This window comes from Corvus moneduloides, chromosome 4 (genome assembly GCF_009650955.1).
Source record: "Corvus moneduloides isolate bCorMon1 chromosome 4, bCorMon1.pri, whole genome shotgun sequence".
Classification (NCBI taxonomy): Eukaryota; Metazoa; Chordata; class Aves; order Passeriformes; family Corvidae; genus Corvus; species Corvus moneduloides.
This window is the reverse complement of record NC_045479.1, coordinates 31490490-31503129: the sequence shown is the minus strand read 5'-3', so window position 1 is coordinate 31503129 and position 12640 is coordinate 31490490. Positions and strand designations below refer to the sequence as shown.

Genomic DNA, 12640 nt, shown 5'->3' with positions numbered 1-12640 from the left:
TCTTGCTCTTGTTACCTTTTTTTCAGTCAGGTAGGAATTAAGAGACACAGAGAGGAAAGATTCAGATTTTGCCCAGGTACATTAGTCCTCTTTATTGTCAGATTCCCATCTGACTTTTATTCCCTAAGAGTCCAAGGTCTGTGATTTTGTCAGAACCCTCCCCTTGTGAAAATTCTGCCCACCAAAAGGAGTAGAAAACATATTGCTATACTTGGTAATTACTCAAAGTAAATGAACACAGGTCAATTTTTTGTCAATATTTGTGTTAGTTTTTTGTTACAAACCTTGTCACCTACTGAGCTTATGTAGTGAATTAAATAAAGGGGACAAAAGAATTATCAAGAAGTATTCCCAACCAGAAAAGAGTCCAACCTCATCACATTAAGGCCTCAGCTCTATCCTGTAGTTTTCATGACACAGTGTCTACAAATCTGGGTTGCATGCCCTTAGTCTTTCTAGCCACAACACTCAGATCTATGACAGCATAGATTTCCCATTGGAACAGATGGCATACTGCAGCAGAATTTATTAAAGCTTCATTTCCCAGATCCTTTTCTGTAGCACTTGTGCTCTTTCCCCTCCTTTTCCTAACGTGACAGAGCATTGTATGTCTCTGACACTGAAATTAGCAAAAAGATGCTTGGTTCCTTGCAAATCTGCTCTGAATAAATAATCATTCAGATTGCTGACCTGCTAAGGCTTCTAGCTGGCAATCACACAGCAAAGCCTGTAATTTCTCCTACTTGGTGCTGCTCCACCATTTCCTTATCCTGACTTCTATGTTGTTATGCATCTCTTATGTCTGACATCAGAGAAAATAATCGGTTGGGGCTTAGGAACATTATCATTCTAGGTCTTATGTGTAAGTATCTTGGTTTAGTAAGAAGACAGACAGGTATCAAAAAAAGGATGTGACTCAACAAAATTAGGCCAAGATAAAAGTGTTTAGGCTTTCAGAAAGTATTATAATTTCAGTTTTTCCATAAATCAGATTCGTAACAGATGGGTGAAATGTAGGTCAGATGCAGCAGACATCTTCATAAGCACTTGCTTTAATGGTTTCCTGGATAATTTCTGTCTCTCTTGTCACATGATAAAGGACGGTTTAAATCAGTCCATGCAGACCACTCGCAGTAAACAAGGGGTACTGACTGAGTGGGCAAACCTGCAGAACGAAGGGCAGGATTGTGGCATTCACTTTTGCCTTGGGCCGGTTTCATCCTGGATGCACACTGGATAAAGCAACTGCTAAACAGATAAAAACTGCCTGCATTGCAGGCAGGCAGAATTTGCACCCCTGTTAATAAGTACTGTGACACATTTTATAAACAAGATCGCACACACTGAAGTTCTTAAAATCACAGGGCAACAAAAGGTCAACCAAGGACAGAGTAGCAGCCTTGACTTTGAACTTCCTACATCTTGCCAGCTGAGTACCTGAGATTTATGTGTCTGCCTTTGTATTTTGAAAAAATTGGACACAGAGCCACCTCCTCAAAACAATAATTCATTTATTCTCAGTCATTTCCTTTTAACGGCTCACAGCCCCTTCAGTAAATATATATATATATATATATATATATATATATATATATATATATATGAGAATTTAAATGATTGGAGTTTGAAATTAGGTATCCCCTGGAGCCGTGAGGGCCCACTGTATAAATACATCATTGCTCACAGGCGTGAGGGATGTAGCTGCTCCTTTGGAGCTTTAAGAGGCTCTGATGATGATGCTGTGCCTGCTGCACACACTGCTGGCTCTCATCTCATGACGTACACAGAACTCCATGAGCACGGCTCTGCCCCTGCAGCTGCTCAGTGCATTGCTGGGCAGAGAGATAATAGAGATCTCTGCTACTTATGTGATGTAGCTTTAAGTGTAAAAATAAACATGCACAAAAACATTCAAAATAATCTGTCATGCTACCCTTTCTTCCTGAACACCATTCTCTCCAATTGTTTCCCTCACATCTGATATATGTCCCTAAATTAGACATAATGTTTCTTGGTTTACATCACTAATTGTGTGTCACCATGATCTTAATCCCCAGTAAAAGGTCAGTCAAACCCATATATTTCTAAATTTGCTTAGTTCTGAGCCTGAGACCAAATTATTTTGAATATTGTCATTATTTTTTAATAGACTTCATTTGTTTATGTATTCTGCAAGAGAAGCCAGACAGTAAAATTCTTGCATATGTGCTTAATTCAACAGAATTGCCATTCAGCTTAAAGACATAAGTACTTCACTTTCTGATGTCTCTGGGTAGAGCTGCTAATAGGAAATTACAGTTTCTGATACAGAAAGATGTACTGATTTCAAAATCCCTCTCTTAGCATACTTTTCTACCTGTATGGAAAATAGTTCTTGAACAAGACTCATCTCCATGGGCCAAAGGCAGGTAAGAAATGACATTGTTTCTCTGCTGTACTCTAGAGAGCCACTGCTGTTAAGTGCCAGTCAAACCTGTAGTGGGACAGATGAAGCCCAGGCGGAGTCTTCCTCTGCAAGCCTTGCATTAAGGGAGGTGCAATAGGAAGCCTCGGTATGGGGCCTAAGGACAACATCCACTGGAACTGAAATCAATCATGATCTTTCCATGGCACAAGATAGCTTTGGCTAGGATCCAATAGGAAAATAATTTTTAGCTCACTGATGGAGTGAGTGGAACTGATCATCTTTGCTGACAATGTGTTTGTTTAAAAGGGGTATGCAAAGTCCTATTTCCCCTCACACAGCAGAAACTTGTTAAGAAACCACTCTTTTGGTGATACTTCTAAGCTCTCCTGTGGGAACACTCATCCTGTAAAAGTCTTTTCAGGCATTTCTGAAGAATAGCTACTAGTACTTGTTCTGGCTCTTCCTTGTTTCTGGTTCTTCCTTGCTCTCTTCTCTCCTATTACACTAAGTTCATTTGCTGGTTCTTTAATGCATACAATAATAATAAGAGCCAGAGACATTTTTCCATGGACAAGTGAAGCTAGATAGGGTCATAAAAGCCTTTAATGAAGACACTGCTCTGGTTTCACCAAAAGTTACACAGAGATGTTTGTAGCCTTCTTATCTTACCCTAAAGAAACCTTGCAACTCTCTCTTCATTGTAGAGGTTTAATCCAATTTATCGCATCTACATACTATGTAGTCTTCCTTCTAGGTCACACAAAATCAGAGAAGTATGTTTTGTCTCTCTTTGGCTTTTGGTTGTCTTGGAAAATACAGGTGTGCTGGTGAACTGTTCTTGACTGAAAGGGCCACCCATGTAAAGGCTGCACACTCCTCTTCATTGCAACTCTGAAGTTACAGAAGATTCATTTGAGACTATAAGCAGATTGGGATATGTACTGATCAGATATGAAAATGTCTTTGATAGAAAATTGGCTGTATAGAATAAATACATCACAGGTTAGTTGCCTCACTTTTATGAGAAGTGGAAGAATATTGTGACTTGTGACTGTACCTAAGCCCTTAAAGATGGGCTATTTAAATATGATCTAAAAGCTCTTCAATAAACATATCTTCATGTTAATGACTCATATTTTGTGGATGGAGGGTAACAGCCATTTTGCCTTTCTCCACCTCCAAGAGGGTTAGAAATTAACCCTTTCTCCTCTTCACTTTGTTGTAGCACATAGCAAAAAACCACTTGTGCCTCCTTGCTTGATGTCTCCCTGAAATTATGCATAGTAATGGATCATCAAAGCAAAGCTGCTCTGCTTGGTGAGGACGTTTTTCAAAATGGAGCTTTGACATGGCATAGAAATTGTGCTCTGGCTTCTAAATATTGCTGATGTGGATTTGATAAGGTGCAGAGTCAGGGCTGGAACAGTTGCCAGAGCTGTGTCTCTTCCTGGATGCTCACACCACTAGGAAGGGCAGAGATCTGCCCTGTGATACAGTTTCATAGCCACATGGCATGTTGCCTCAGCTTCCACCTTTTAAAACCAACCCAAATTCAAAAACCACTTAACTAGAGAATAGAAATTATAGCCTGACAAAGATGAAATTTCTCAGGACTGACTATCTTCACAATGCATTCTGTTGGTCATAATTGTTGAGTTATTTAATTTCCTTTCTGGACAAGCAAGTAGCACTCTTTTTCCTGGGGAGAAAATTTCCCTTTGGAAGGCAGTGAGAGAGGTTGGGCAAATGATGACAGGCTTGCAGAAGCTGGTCAGCTGCCTAATCCTTAGAAAAGTTTCTGGCAAGATGTTTTACATAGGAACACTCACATGTCCATAAACATCCATGCACACATTCATTTACAGACCACACAGAAGCATCAGCCACAATCCAGGCCTCACTGTTCCTTCTGCTGTAGAGTTCATGCCTAAAATCTAATAAACTCCGTAACTGATGCCTTCTGAAAGGTGATAGATCTATATACAGATTGATGATATTCAATTTATACTCAGATAAACTTAATTTCTCTGCCTTTATTGGAGTATTGCTTGAATAAAATCATAAACCAATTTTTTAATGACAACGAATACATAAATATCTTATTTGAGCAACGATAGAGAAGGAGAGAAATAAAGAGATAGACTTTATTTTTCTCCACTCTTTGTTGTACATTTAATCTATTTCTGTTATTGTAAGTGAAAAGTAGCAGACATTAATAGACTAAATTTTTCTCATGGTGCATTTTATTTCTTTTGTTAGTGAGTGCTACTCACTTGAATTTCAAATCCAGTTCAGACTGCAGAGCATTAATAAAGTTAACTGATAAAATAGATTCCACCTTTATAATCTTAAGCTCTGAAAGATTTACGGAATTCTCATGTCCTTTGATCTTATGTGACTAACACAGTCAGAGGAAAATATAAAAACTGCAGCTGGGCAGATAAGATTTAGATTAAGAGAACCATTACCTCATAACAACACTAGGAAGAGGATATAAATGTTAAATTGAGTTTGGACATTGCTCAAAGCAGAATGTAAAGTGGTGGGAAGAGCCTGTGAACCCCCTGATGCTGGGCGAATCGCTTTTCTTAATGCAGTACTTAGATAATCAAAAGAATCCACTATACATTTCTATTTCAGTTAAACAGGAATAATTGTGAATAAACTTCCTACAAAATATTTTCCACCACCGACCATGGCATTTTGTATAGAAAATTTCCATCCCATGGTTTTCAAAGGCTTTCAGCCACATGAACATTTTCAGTAAGGGCTTGGGTTTGAAGGATAGGTGTGGTTCCTGGACAGATGGCCCACAGGATGGGTAAGGATGGGAGCCTGCCATCAGCATCTCATGGCCAAGGGTAGATGAAGCTGAGCCCTTGACCATGGATTACACTGTTATTTGTGGAGCAGTGTGCTGGACCAGGTTCCCATCCCATGCAGGTTCTCAGGGCATCAGCAGAACCTCAGGCTCCTCCTGCCACATGGTTTGATGTCTTCAGATATCAGCCCCAGGTTTTGCTTGAGAGGTGATCCAGTGGCCCTAGTCTGCTGGGGAATTTCTCTGGGTAAGCAATAAATTGCTCTTCATTTCATACTTCCCTCTCCATCTCCTTCTTCCTCTACTCGTCAAGTGAGAAGGGAGGTTTGTTGGCTGAGGGGAAGGTAAGGAGGGGAGGAATAACACAAGTCTCTACTTGTCTGATCCTGGAGCTACTGATGCAGAAGGCAGAGCCACATTGTCTCTGTTCTCATTAGAATCTGTAGCTAACATTCCCCAGAGGGCAAATATTCAACTGGAGCTTTAGGAAAGAGAAACCCCAGGTCTTCCAGGGGTCAGTCACTTGAAGTAGGTAAGAGTAATAAAAAAATTGAGACAATGTTCTGGCTCTATCTGCCAAGCTATTTCCTCATGTTGGTTGTTTTTGCCTGTTCCTGGAAATGTGAAGGGCCCAGAAATGGTTGTGGACATGTCTGTACATGCTGGTGTCAGCTCTCCTTTCAAGTTCATCCAAAGCCAGAAAGAAGAGTAATCTGAGAATTGATTTTTGCTTCTGTTGAGCTCTGAAATATGTGTCAGATTTGAGCTTCAAAGAAACTGCTTATTCACCCACACAGGATTCCACTTTTTTATATTCTCCTTTGCATTTTAACTGCACCCAGTGGACTCTTCTTTCAAACAGAGAAATCAGACACTCAGCTGAATACCAGCAGCTTTTGTGAGATGTGTGCTGTGGTAAACAGCCCTGCTTTCTTCTGCTGCTGCTGCACAGAACCTGAACTGAGCACTTTTCACCAAAAAGAATTAGTATTATGCTTTGTCAGATTTTTTTTTTTAATTGATATATATGATGATGGATAACACTTTACTGGGCCCTTAAAAAAATTTTTCAGTCACAGGGAAAAATCTCAGTGATGCAGTTGCTCACGTTACAGAGTACCAAACATTACAGAGTAATAAATGAGATCCATTGCCTTGGATGATCTGTAGTTCACATTTCTTGAAGATGAACTGAACACCTACATTCAATGGCCAATTTATCTAAAATGAAGCATAATCTTCAAATATTCATTTTATTCTGAATGTTTGAGAAAAACATGTAGGGCCAGGTTCAGGTCAGAGTCTTGTCTGGAGCAGCACAAAATCAGGGAGTTTGACTGCAGTTAAATTACTCCTTATTCTGAAGATGAGAGTTGAGGCTCAGGCAGTGAGGTAAGTAACAGAGGTGATTATCCAGTACCTTGTGATTATCATAATACTCATCTGTCACTGTGATATTGTTGGCCAGCACAGGATCCACTTACCATGCTACCTTGCAGCCATCAGCAAGGAGCACAATAGATCCCAGCTAAGGCACATATCAGCATCTATTGTGGCTAAGGAAAAAAATGCTTCTCCTATCTGTGGAAATTTATACTTATAAACCAGAGTGTATCACTTGCCTGGAGTGGTAAATCCTTGCTCAAGCACATTTCCTCTCTGTAGTCAGGCTCTGTAACAGCATGGCAATGCAGGAGACCACAACTTAGACCTGATCTTGTACAAAGATATTTCATGTTAGACTTATAGCCAGGTTGAAACAAGCAGGGCTTATATTTGTTTCTTTCAAGTGTTGATGTGGACATACTTCACTCATGAATGAAATGAGTCCATTTGCACAACATAATTAAGAAGGATGTCAGCTTGTCTGACTGAGTTGAGTTTCACAGCTCTTATGTGCTTAAGACTGCATCTGCTGCTGGGGCAGCAAGAGTAGGCAGCTGAGTGCACAGGCTCACTCTCAGGAACAGGCCAGTGGCTGTGCCCATAGATATTCTCCTTTCCATGCCTTTGCTCTCCAGGTACCCTTTTGTCTGTGTTGCCTATCAGGCTATAAGGAATTCTGGGGCAGGAACTGTTTCTATTGATATGTAGAGTGACATGGTACATTAGTTTGAAGTCCTCACCAGCCCTGTACTTATCCCTAAACCAAAATCAGTATAGTAACACCAGCATGCTGTCTGACCATTAAAATTGTGAAAGTTAATTAATCCAGGCAAACAGCACATTGACAAAGTTATGTTGTCTCCCAGTTCTTCACACTCTGCTGTGATATATAGCTACAGAATATTTAATTAAACAGCATTTAGGCTAAAGGGACCTTGGTGACGAACAGGACTACTATATACTACTATAATAGAAACTAAGGACATCAGTGAGTGATGCCCCGATTACTTACAGCAGGGGTAAGGTGAACACCAGTAATTGTTCAGTAGTGCTGTGGATCACAAATGGGATGTCCTTGTGGTCCAAGAGGGTTAAAGTTTGGGGAAGTAACAAGAAAAGAAGGAAGGAAGGAAGGAAGGAAGGAAGGAAGGAAGGAAGGAAGGAAGGAAGGAAGGAAGGAAGGAAGGAAGGAAGGAAGGAAGGAAGGAAGGAAGGAAGGAAGGAAGGAAGGAAGGAAGGAAGGAAGGAAGGAAGGAAGGAAGGAAGGAAGGAAGGAAGGAAGGAAGGAAGGAAGGAAGGAAGGAAGGAAGGAAGGAAGGAAGGAAGGAAGGAAGGAAGGAAGGAAGGGAAAGAAAGAGAGAAAGGGAAAGAGAAAGAAGAAAAAGAAAGATAGAAAGGGAAAGAGAAAGAAGAAACATAAATAAAGAAAGAAAGAAAGAAAGAAATAAAGAAAGAAAGAAAGAAAGAAAGAAATAAAGAAAGAAAGAAAGAAAGAAAGAAAGAAAAAGAAAGAAAGAAAGAAAAAGAAAGAAAAAGAAAGAAAGGAAAAGAAAGAAAGAAAAAAGGAGATAAAGCAAGAGCAGCTCATATTGAACAGTAAATTTTTAGTGCAATATATTAGAAATTGGGAGGTGGAGTAGGAAAGAGAGTGACAATGTCTCTATCAGTTCTCCCCACTGATAACATATGTATAATTGTAAGACAGTGCAAAAGCCAGAGCCGAGTCCATCTTGGTGGCATAGAAAGGAGCTAACTTTTCCAAGGCTACCTTTTCTTGTTATGCTTCTAGAGATATAAATGATTCATAAACAAGAACTGCTTTGTATGTGTGGTGTTTTTCATCTAGAAGGTAAAGAACTCAACACAAAAAATTTCCATTTCAATACAGCTGTTTCATGAACTATGAACTAGATTAAAGTAGATTTAAACTAGTTCCAGGTTTTAGCCTGTAAAATAAGACCAGGATAGCAGTTGAGCCCTTGTCTTACCGAGGTAATAGGAAAATAACTTGATTTATACTGAATCCCTTTGGCCTTGTTTATATCTGTACTTGTGGTAAAAACTTCCGGAGGGAGGCATTCCTACTCTCATTTCTGAAACTTACACCACTTTGTTTTGTAATTTTTATTTTTGGTAATCTCTTTTGTAAACAGTGTCCTGCAGAGACCTACAGTAGTGAGTCCAATGCAAACAGGACATCAAAACGCATTACATTTTAAAACACATGCTGGTGTATAGTTAAGATTGCGACACTTAGGACTACAGCTTGTAACATTATATAGGGCTACACTATACAAACACTTGAAATGAAGAATTTCTCACACATTTACTATTATTTTTGAGGGAGTTTATGTTTGGGTTTCTCAGCATCTTACACAGACTTTAATAACCTTTCCTTAAAAAATCCTCCCTCTTTCTTTGTATGTGACAGAAACCAATGTGTAACCAGACCTCGGGGATACCTTTGCTCAGGCAAATGAAAACAGACCTTGAAGGCAGCTGGGATTTGCAGGTATCTCCAGCTCTGGGCAGCGCATGCAGCTGACCTGGGGGAAGCAGCCTGGCGTGCAGAGCCCACTGAGTGGCAGTGAGACCACTCTGACCATGTCTCACCTGAACCACCCCTCTCTCCTGCTCTTTGCTCAGCTGCTGCCACACAGGTACTGCACTAAGCATCCAGAGACAGTTTTGTGGTCCCCAGTGTCTGTCTCACTGCCTGCGTCCCCTTCCTGTCCTTGTTGCTGTCAGGTAAGGGTGGCTGGAGGTAGCAGTGGGAGGACTGGGCAAAGCAAGGTGTGGAACAGGTTGGACAACTGTACATGCTTCAATCTAAACTTAGTGGCTTCTATTGAAAAAGTATAGCAAATGCAGAAATGGGTAACCTTCCCATATTCCATCCTATATCCTTATATAGAAAGGAAATCCCATATTAAATTGGAAACCTAGAACCTGTTTGGGACTCACTCCAGCTTCACTGAGAGAATTAAATTGGGGGGTCAGGGCTTAGTTCTGTCTGGTAGAGTAGAAATATGTGAAAAGATTTGGCCCTGTGGAAGATAGTTTCCAGTCTAATTCACTTCAGTGATTTCCATGTTTGTCTTGCAGCTTGTCCTGCAATGAGATGGAATGCCACACTGTGTGGGAATTAACTGTTTTGTAACTAGCTTTTGCAAAGCAAAAAGGTTGCTTTGATAGAGATATCATTCAGTTTAGGCAACATCCAAATTTTGCCAACATCCAACCCTGGCCTTACAGCCTACTTAATTTGCTAATATACCAAAGGAGTGCCTCCCAAGTTTCTCAGATGACTTTGCTTATTTCCTCATGCATAAATAAGTTAGTGTGACCCTGAAAACAGTGCAGTTTATTCTCTGTGGAAATCCCTGTATTTCTGGTTTGACATAGTCCTTCCCAGCTCCTTTTCATCCATCGAGTTTCTTGCAGTGGAAAAAAACAGCAGTGCAGGCACTGCTGAGACACAGCGTCCCTACAGCCATGAAGCTGCCACATTAAGACAAGTGACAAAGTAGCTTTTAAAAATCTCCTGACACAGCTGAAAAAGAATGTTTGGTCTAAAAACTTGTCTAACCATATCAGTTAAAAAGAGCGACTCAATGAAGAACAAACTTCAGTCTCTATGACAGTAGCAGAAATCTGGAATTACTTTCTAAGCACTGAAGTGCTTTTACTAAAGATTTCCACTTGCAGAGGCAATATCAGCTTTGGGCCCATATCACAATCCATATTTTAATGATATTCTAATGACAACTTGCTCTAGGTGTGGCTAAAGTGTGTATATGGATTTTAGTCAGAAGAAATAAATATCTGAGGAAATTCTAGACTATTTTTTAGACATTAGTGAGGTAGAAGCAGCACTTGTGAATTAAAAACAGTCCTAGAGACAGCCTTTGGACATTACTTGCAGCAAGACTGATTCCTATCATCTTATCAGCCAAAGCATATGACTGCAGAACACAGAGCTGTCAGGCTGTTTCCACAACTATGACACAGAAATGACCAGCAGATTATCTGCTTGAGTACAGAAGGTCAGCACTCTTGCTGGGATCTTGGAATACATGGAGGACAAATTCCTTTTTGTTACCAGGTACAAGTTAAATGGGGAAAAAAAAAAAGGAAAAGCAATCGATTTTAATGAGTGACTCCAGATTTACACTGCTACAGCTGAGACCAGAGCTTGGCTCATTGTGTGTAGATATATCTATGAATAACCTTCTTAACCTGTTGGAAAGCTAATGACGGAAAATGGTCCCCATAAAAGTATATATATTACAGCTGTGTAAATATATTAAAAAACCCTAAACTGTCAGCAGACCTGCTGGTAGATGTATGAATGCCTCAACAAGATCTCTGTAGTCCACATAGCTTCATTTTTATCCTCTACATAGACACACACACACGCACACACCTGTATAGACCTAATAACATTTAGAGTACAAAACTCTTTGATCAGTTAGCTCCTCCAAGCAAACAGGATCCGTGGCAGAATACATGCTACATTGTACTGCTTATGAAACACATTTTATAAGCCTTACCTGGCTGCCAGCTGTAGAATTCAGCAGGCAATCTATATAACAATCCCCAGGCCTAAGAAACAGAGGGTCTTTTTTTCTCCCTTCATATCTTCCAGGGGATAACAAGAGACAGCTTATGATGGCACTGAAGTCTCCCCATAAATGCCCCAGCAAGACTGGAGAAACTCCTTGTTTTCTAGCTCCATAAGTTGCTTTTATCATGGGTTAGTGGCAAATTTTTAGGGAGCAAGTAAGAAACATGGAGTAGGTGTCTTTAAGTTTCTCTGCCCCTTGGTATTACTACTGGAGAGATGTGAATGACAAATTCAGGGCTAAATCCTGACCCAAACTTGTACGTCCACTATTTCAGTGGAAAAAAAGGGGGGTAAGGGAGGATTTGACACATACTTCTGGTATTTTTAAAAGCTAATAAAGTGGTTAAATGTCTATAACTGAGCAGCTATAGTGAATAGTTAGTTTTTTTGGCAAGACTGTTAAGACATATTTACAGCATGCAATTGGAAAATAAGCTTGTTATATGTTATAAATAAACTATTCTCAGTGACAGATTAAGAAAATATTGGATATGTACAAAATGACAGCATTAAACAATGAAAGTATTTCCTGAGGAGCTGAGCCTTAGCAAAAGCCACAGACAAAATATTTTTAGTGGCATTCCAACACTCTGTGTTTCAGAGCCATTTATAACAGAGCTCATTATGAGATATTCCTTTCTGCTACAGGCCACAGCTGGATATACCAAAAAATTAAAGAAATATTTACCTATGAGAAAGAGTCACAGTACCTGGCTTTATTTCATACAGATATTTTCTCCTCTTCAATCCACCACGTGGGTTCAAGAGAAGAATTTGCCCTTGTGTCTCCAAATCCTTAAGTCCCTGCCTCTCCCAAGAACTGCTATAAATCCAGTCATTCCCATGTGCACGAGCAAAAAATCACAGAAAAAGGCTTCTGCAGAAGCCTGTCAGGGTAGGAGGATACCTGTACCTGTGGGCTGTAATTGCCTGCTCCCCTTACATCCTCCTACAGCACAGTAGCTGTGAACTCTCTTACAACACATGCAAAATGGATCCTGACTTCAGCTATTGTGCTGGGCATGAAAACTAGCTTTCAAGTGAGTCATGCTGCTAAAAGCTCAGGTATACTTTCTTGTCTCTTTAGAACAGCTAAACCCAACCACTAAACAAATTGTAGCCCTTAAGGACTCAGATGGGATGGTGAGGTGCAAGGTGAAAGGAAGAGAGCACAAGTGTGAAAATGCATTGCCTCTGAGCAGCAGTAGCTTGAATACCTTGAGGGCATTAGGAGGAAAATGCTCAGAGAAGGCACTTTGCGGGTTTTCTAAAAGGTAAAAGCATCATTGCCTGCGAAGCTGGCCTGCAGGTACTGGTCAGCTGTGCTATCGTGCAGTGGCACCAAGAACTTTGGCTGCTTCGCATTGGGCATGCATCCACATTAACAACGTTTGTGCTG

The 12640-nt window shown here is 40.2% G+C and overlaps 1 long non-coding RNA gene across 2 annotated transcripts in view; it reads left to right on the top strand.

Annotated features, from left to right (window-relative positions):
• LOC116443219 overlaps positions 1-12640 on the top strand; it is an 84093-nt gene that overhangs the window by 12473 nt on the left and 58980 nt on the right. The gene's annotated exons all lie outside the window — the stretch shown is intronic.